Genomic DNA, 8,345 nt, shown 5'->3' on the forward strand with positions numbered 1-8,345 from the left:
CAGGAAGTATAGGTGGGGCAACCAGACTAGGAGAATTCTGGGAAGAGGAAAGGTAGAGTAGCAGTCATCAGCCAGACACAGAGAAAGCAAGATGAGGATGATTCACTGAAGAATGGTACCAAGTCACGTGGCTAAACATAGGTAAAAATATGGGTTATTTAAGTAGTAAGAGTTAGTTAATAATAAGCCTGAGCTAATAGATCAAACAATTTATAATTAATGTAAGCCTCTGTGTGTTTATTTGGGACTGAATGACTGTGGGACTGGGTGGGACAGAAACTTCCATCTACAATGCCTGTTGTATACCAGTTAAAAAGAAATCACCTTTTATAATTCACACCATAGTAGCCCTTCATTGTATTTTACCTTTTGATCTAAAATGTATCTCCTGTGCTGAAGGTGACAATTTTAAGCCCACATTAATCAGTGGGAGTCATGGTGCATTGATCCCATCTCATCCATAGTTATCTGTTAGGTGCTTTTATGAGATTGAGTTATAAAGATCCCTCATATCACATTAACTTTTTCCTGTATTCAAAATATGTAGCAGAGAGAGAGTAGCACACCTTACATCAAAGCCTCAAGATACAAATTTATGCCCTGATTCTCTACCTGTCCAACAGTAAGCTCCTTAACTTTCTTGTAGTGGATCATACACACCCCTTATTCTGACAATTTATCACCCTACCACCTTTGTGCAGGGGAGGCCATGGGTATGGCATTCAGTCATTTGGGCTCCCTGGATGGATGCCCAGTTAGGACAGTTGCAAAGCAACCCAGTGAATTTCACTTATTTGTAACACATGTTTCCAGATTGCATGTTATACTGGTTAGCTTTATTGTCAGTTTGACATATAATAGAATCACTGGGGAAGAGGAATTCTCAAGTGAAGAACTCTCTTCATTAGGCTGGCCTTCAGATATGTCCGTGGGTAATTGTATTGATTGATGCTTGACCTGTAAAGACCAAGCCCACTGTGGGCAGCATTACTCTTTGTCAGGTGGACCTGGACTGTATTAAAAAAGCAAACTAAGAAAGCCAGAGAGAGAATGGGCCAGCAAGTAGCATTCTTCCTTGGTTCCTATCTTTAGAGTTCTTGCCCTAATTTCCCTCAGTGATAGATTGTGGCTTGGAAGTGTAAAATGAAATAAATCCTTTTCCTCCCCAACGTGTTTTGGTCATGGTATTTATTGAAGCAAGAGACCAAAACTAGAACACATGCTACTGTTATTTTAGTTATAAACCTTCAAAGTAGGAGGAATGACCTATTATATAAAAGGCAAAATTTAGTACCCTTGAGAGATATTAGTTGATGAAAAGATTACTCTTTTTGTAGATAAATACCATATTGGCAGCCCCCAAGTCATTATAATTATACTATACAAAACAAATGTGCAAAGTTATAGCAAACCTTAGACAACCTTTTTTTTGGGGGGGGGGGTTGAACATCCATGAATAGTTCTTATTTGTGTGTGTGTGTGTGTGTGTGTGTGTGTGTGTCCTTATTTACCCTATTTTGTTCTATTTCCATAGCATCCAACAATATTTGTTACTGGAAGTTTCTCTCCCACCTGCTAGTTCCCAGATAACCACTCTGAGGCTTATTATTAATCACAAACTGTTTGACCTATTAGCTCAGGCTTACAATTGGCTAGCTCTTACAACTTCTACCATTTCTATTATTCTATATTTTACCAAGGCTTACAGCTTGTTACCTCACATATTTTTCTCCAGTGGCTGCTGCCGTCTCCCAGACTCTGCTTTCTTTTCCCCTTTGTCTTTGCTTGTATTCCTGCCTGGCTCTATTCTGCCTGGCTATTGACCAATCAGCTTCTTTATTAACCAAAGGAAAAAAACACATTTACAGCATACAGAAGGGTGTCCTATATCAAATATGTCTCTCTACATAGTGCCATATACAATAATTAGGAAGTTAATAATAACAATTTTCTTAAGAGTCAGATGCACTGTAACTTATATTTGGAAGTCTATGTCCACTTCTATTCTTTAAAGACTTTTTCGGACATATGTGTTCCTAAATTTATATGCTATACTTTTTCTCTCTTTATTCCACATCTTTCAAATACAAATGTCCACATTCTCATTAGTTGAGCCAGTGGCTTTAAGTTAGACCCCTTCTTAACTCATGAATCATGATGCAAAGGCCTGTGTAGCAGATGTGGGGAGTATGGGGAGTTGAAAACGCCTCACACAGCCTTAATAGTGGCAGTCTGTGGTTGTCCATGAGGGTCACATGGTGTGGGAGGAAGGGAGGGGCTGGCCTCCAGGTTCAGGAAGCTGGACATGCTCCTACCTGCACTGACACATCCTACAAAAGCTCAGGTTTCTGGGACTTTTTTCTAGCAGGCAAAAACAGAACATGAGCGCAAGCAAACTCTATGGGAGGCAAGAGGCCGGAGGCTGGCTTGAAATGCACCTCAGGACTGACTCAGGGAGGGTGGGGCTATAATGGACAGAACTAGAGAAACAAGGACAGCTGGAGCATGGCCCCTTCAGGATCTGAAAGCTCTGCCTTGGTGGGAATGGCGGTCTTTTAGATTGGGCTTTGGGGACATTCTCAGGGAGGATAGAAAAGTGCTGATTTCTCTGCCCGAAGGCACAGCTGAGAGGAAAATCCAAGCCTCATTCCCCATGGTGTTCTCACTTTCATGAGGAGAAAGAAATATAACAATTATTTATGAAATGATTTATTTTGTTTATTGCAGTGCAGAGGAACCATGGGATGCTGGAAGGGTTCAGAGCAGGCTACCGGAGGAAGAAAGGACGCAGTATCCTTTAAGGAGGTAACTGCTGGAAGACAATGCTTGAGATGAGCTCTGAGTGATGTTTAAGAATTAGAAACAGCTACAGTCGCAAATAAAAGTGGAAATTTCAGGCAAGAGGCACAGCAACCACAAAGGGTCTGGATCCTAAAGGGGGACAGGACAGAAACCGAAAGGCGCCCCTACAACAGAAGGCACACCCTGAAGCTAATGGATGCCGAGTCACTATTCTTGCTAGAAACATGAAATTGTTTTGACATTTTCAGAACACTGAAATGCCTCATCTGTTGCCCTTACTCCATTCGCTTCCTGTTTCTCAATAATAGCCAGGAATAGTTTCTAGTTCTGTTAAGGAGCCGGCTAGCTTACGCATCATGGCAAAAACACACCATATTTAGAATTAAATTATGAGTTAGTGTTTGTGCAAACCCAGAGAAAATGCAAAACAAGAACTTCATGATAAAGATCAGACCGGCCAAATCTGTTGACCATCTTTTATGTAGAGAAGATTGAAAATGAAGCCACACAAAACAAATAAGCCTTTACTAAGTAAAGGATTGTAAAGACATTTTTGGAGATTTTGTGTATGTTTCCCAATGCCATCAATGGTGTTAGTCAAGCTTAAAGAAAGCGTTGGTAGCACAAATTATGGGATGGCAAATTCTTCACTTCTGAATGCCAACTTATGGATAAAACCTTTCTACATCTCCTAAGAAATTATAGCAATTAAAATTATGAGTCCCTGGCTCTTAGTTGTCCCACAGCAAGCCCTTGCAGAGGATTCTCAGCTGCTACTGGCTAATTATTTTTTGTTTGAATCTGATACTTCTTCTCTGTCTTGCCAGGACACTTGATGTGTCCCATGTGGTGAAAGAAAAATTGTAAATACCACCATCGCTATAAATTACTGGAGTGGGAGTCCATTACCTGTTTTTACCTAGCAACTACTATTGTGTGGCTACTGTGAGTGACGCCCCATGTGAACTCCGTGACCAATAGACAGAACATTGCAGCCTCATCTTTAGGGTCAAGATCCACTAAATGCCCTAATTTCCCCCTTGTTCTGAGAGTTCACAGTGAGAGAGCAGAGTAGTTTGGTCCCAGTGATACAAGCTATTTGAGAAACAAACCCAGCTCTGCTAATTGAGCAGGGAAAGGACCCAAAAATATATATTAAAAAATGAAAGATATTATTTAATCAATGTTATTTCCTGATTATTTATAATATAATAATGTAAACTGAGACTGTTCATTCATTTCCCGGCTACCCAAACCCGAATAATCACACAGAAACTATATTCCTTACAGCACTGCTTGGTCAACATCTTAGGCATATCCCTACCTAGCTCTTATATCTTAAATTAACACATTTCTATTAATCTGTGTATCACCACAAGGCTGTGACTTACTGGAAAATTTCCAGTGGCATCTTTCTTCTTTGGCAACTACCTGGAGTTTCCTTGACTCCACCTATTCCCTCTCTACATTTCTGTTCAAATTTCCTGCCTGGCTATATTCTGCCCTGCCACAGGGCAAAACAGTTTCTTTAGTAGTCAATGGCAATAAAAGCGATTCACAACAAACAGATGGGAATCCCACATCATAATTAACATTAAATAAATAAATAAATTTGATCCAGATCAAATAAGGTATTTTTTTTTTCTGAGACAGGATTCCTCTGTGTGATTCTGGTTGTCCTAGAACTTTCCCTATAGACCAGGCTGGTCTTGAACTCAGAGATCCAACTGCCTCTGCCTCTGAGTGCTGGAATTAAAGGTGTGTGCCACTACCACCATGGTAGATCCGGTTATTCTAATTACATCCCTTTTCCTCTCTCAACATTTAACTGAATTGGCTTACTAAAATGCTATTTAATTTTTGCTTATTTTTTAAAACTTGGCTTGCGTGTTTGTGTGTGTGTATGTGTGTGTGTGTGTATGAGAGAGAGAGAGAGAGAGAGAGAGAGAGAGAGAGAGAGAACATGTGTGTATGCCTATGGAAGCCAGAGGAGGGCATCTATTCACCCTAGGGCTGGCATGTTACAGGCCATTGTTCTGAACTATCTGGCATGGGTGTTGGGAACTGTTAAGTCCTCCGAAGGAGCTCTTAACTGCTGGACTGTCTGTTCAGCCCTGACATGCTATTTAAACCAAGTTTCTCAGACTGGAAAGATGGCTCAGGGGTTAAGAGTACACATTGCTCTTAAAGAGGACCTGGGTTTGGCTTTTAAAACCCATCCATATGACAGCTCATAACCATCTGGAGCTCCAGTTCCAGGGCATCCAACCCCTTCTTCTGACTTACTTGAGTACCAGGCACACACATGTGATGCACAGACATACATGCAGGCAAAGCACTCATACACATAAATAAAAAATAAATAAAACTTTAAATCAATGCACTTTGTTTTCCTTTAAACCTTTCAGGGGCTTACATAGTCTATATTATGCAAAATATAGTTGGAATTTCTTAACAAGTTGTCAGGCTATCTCTTTCTGCTTTGTAGGACACTATTCCTTAAATTATTTGATTTTGCTCTCAAACTGTAACATTCAAGCTTTTATTCTGCTTGAATGAAGTCATGAAGAGATTTGAATTTGGGGGATTTAAAACCTAACAAGCAAGCAAAGAAACAAACAAATGATGATCCTAAACCCGAGAAGCCAACATGACCAAACTAATAGGGATTTCTTTTTTGATGGCACCTTGTGAGTGGGGAGAAGTGGGGACATGCAGTGAGACACTGTTGGTGATGGTAAGTCCATATTACTGTTTTTCTACTGGAGTTATATTCAGACTAAATATAGAAAAAAGAAATTTTACTCTTGCTTTCTAACTTATCCTGATTTGTGCTGCTTCCCCAAACCCCAACTTCTGGGAATTCTCTGATCCTACTTTCTCTTGAGCCTGAACAATCAGTCCTTCTTCCTCCCCAGACCATCCAGTGTCTGAGTGGGGCTTTGTTTAGGCCTTCACCTTGCTACCTTTCCTCCCACTGTGTCTCTTCTTTATTTTCATGAGTCCCCTACCTAAAATCTTCCAGTCTCTTTTCCTACATTTCAGGCTAAAGACCAGCATCTACCTTGGCACAAGAAAATAGAAACCCTACCCAACCCTTGCATGCATGCCTGTCCTTCCAGCCCCATCACTGCCTATTCCCTCATGTCTTTTTTTTTTAACCTGTTGTGCTGTTCATTGTCTGCTCTTAGTAACTTGTTTTCCCAATCCTTCATGTATCTGGCTGAATCCTTATTCTTCAAGTATCCTCTTTTAGTATACCCTTTTCCTAAGTTTATTTTTTGCTCCCAGTATTTCTACATAGATTTCTTCCTCCAGGGTTACCAAATCATCCCATGCTTTTGCGTACATTTATTGTAGGATACTGCAGGTAGTTTTGGGTTTTGTTGCTGTTGTTGTCTTCTAAAATTTTGAATTACTTTCTTCTTAACACCTTATTAAATTCACCCACCTAGATTCTCTAGAGGCAGAGGCAATCGTGTTGGGTTGATCTTTGCATCATTGAGTCTTGTACCTCCCTTAACATTTAGGTTCTTTTAAATGCTGAGTGAGCAAATGAATAAGATTCCAGGCAATATTTCAGTGTCATCCGAGGCTGCTGGGCATATTTAAAGGTCTCTGAAGTAGAAAAGTTTTCAAATAGATCGCATAGCAGACAGAAAGAGCTACTTGGTAGTGAAATAGTTAAGTTCAATGAAAGAAATAAAAGGCTATATAACTCATGAAAGATAAATTGATGAATAATAAGTTGATGAAAAATTTGTAGTGACCACAAATTAACTGCAGTTTCAGTGAATGGATAGTCTATGGCTATAAGTTCAAAGTCATTGTGCAATATCATTGAAGGTTATGCTGGTTTTAGCCTGCTTTACTCAGAGCTCCACAGTTCTCCGTGCAGGACTTTAATTACACAAGCTTATTTAATAAGTGCAGAGGATAAAATAGCTCACAGGGCAATGAATTTGAAATCATAAGTCCAAATATGTCTATGTGTGTCTGCTGTGACTCCTGAGGTGTGGCTGCCCTTGTTCACCTCTGCTGTGGGACAATGGTCTGTACCCTGTCCACTGTATTTTAATAAAATGCTGATTGACCAGTAGCCAAGCATGAAGTATAGGTAGGGTGACCAGACAGGAAGTAGAGGCAGGACAATGAGAACAGGAGAATTCTGGGAGAAAAAAGTCAGTCTGTAGTTGTCACCCAGGCACAGAAGACTCCAGACACAGGGAAAGCAAGATGTGTACCAAGGTATCAAGCCACATGGCTAACATGGACAAGAATAATGGGTTAATGGAAGATGTAAGAATTAATAAGAAGCCTGAGCTACTAGGCCAACCAGTTTATAATTAATGTAGACCTTTGTGTATTTATTTGGGACTAAATGGCTGTGAGACTGGGTAGGACAGAAACCCCTGGCAACAAATGGTGCCCAACATGGGGCAACTGCATTCACAGAAAACCTGAGAGAGCTTGGGAAGTAATTCTAGACACAAAATAACAGTGTTAAGCATGGCTTCTTGGTAGCAGCAATTTTTCGGGTTTGTTTTCCTTGCTAGAGGCAAGCACATTTCATTTAAGAAATGCTTCCTGTCTCAGCTTTATTTAGCTGTGAAATTTTGCAGCTCTTTTAAGAGGCCCTGCCACCAAACACTGAAATGGTGTTTATGAATTGCCAACAGCATGCTTCTTGGTGGTGTTAGGGACCTTGAAATGCCACAGAGTTGTGGTAATAAACATGGCTCCGGTACCTCTGCCTTGGGGCTAGACTCTCAGAAAGCTAAGGAATAGGCTAGACCCAGCTGTCAAAGTTGAGGCTTTAATCCTAGTCATATTGTTTAGCAAATTAAAGACTCACGTGGTCAGAAAAAGAGTGATACAGTAAAGATAGTGTCAGAAGATAAAAACCTCTAAACAGTTTACAGTGTGTTTAAAAATATATGTAGGCTGGTGAGAGAAAAGAAAAAAGGATAAAGCCCTTAAAATAAAAAAGAAAGAAAGATAGTAGTTGGGTGTAGTGGCACAGACCTTTAATCCCAGCACTTGGGAGGCAGAGGCAGGCAGATCTCTGTGAGTTCAAGGGCAGCCTGGTCTCCAGAGTGAGTTCCAGGCCAGCCAAAGATACACAGATAAACTCTGTCTATATTAAAAATAAAAATAAAAGAAATAGAGTTTAAAATAAAGGAATGTAAGATGACAAATACACAGAGATTCTGGATACTGTATGTCATTGTGTTGTCTTTAAATTGTTTGACGGCTGAGGAAGGAGCAACAACCATTAAAGACATTTGATTATAAATGCTGCTGAATTAATCCAACATAAATATTTTGAAAATGCTTTTATGTTAAATATAAGTCAAAAGATATGTTAATTTGGAAAAGAAGTTTTGCTTCTGTTTTTGCAGGAAATAAGAGATTATGGATTTATTCTGAATTAAGAAAAAAATCAGATTTAATTAAGGAAGAGCCCCCTGAAGAATCTCTAATAGGAGCAGATGGTCCAGATGATCCAACATTTCAGAGGAACTCTGTTGGAGTTTCCTCTG

The sequence above is a fragment of the Microtus oregoni genome, unplaced genomic scaffold (genome assembly GCF_018167655.1).
Source record: "Microtus oregoni isolate MIOR12 unplaced genomic scaffold, Mior012 000054F_ref0000373, whole genome shotgun sequence".
NCBI classification, from domain to species: Eukaryota; Metazoa; Chordata; class Mammalia; order Rodentia; family Cricetidae; genus Microtus; species Microtus oregoni.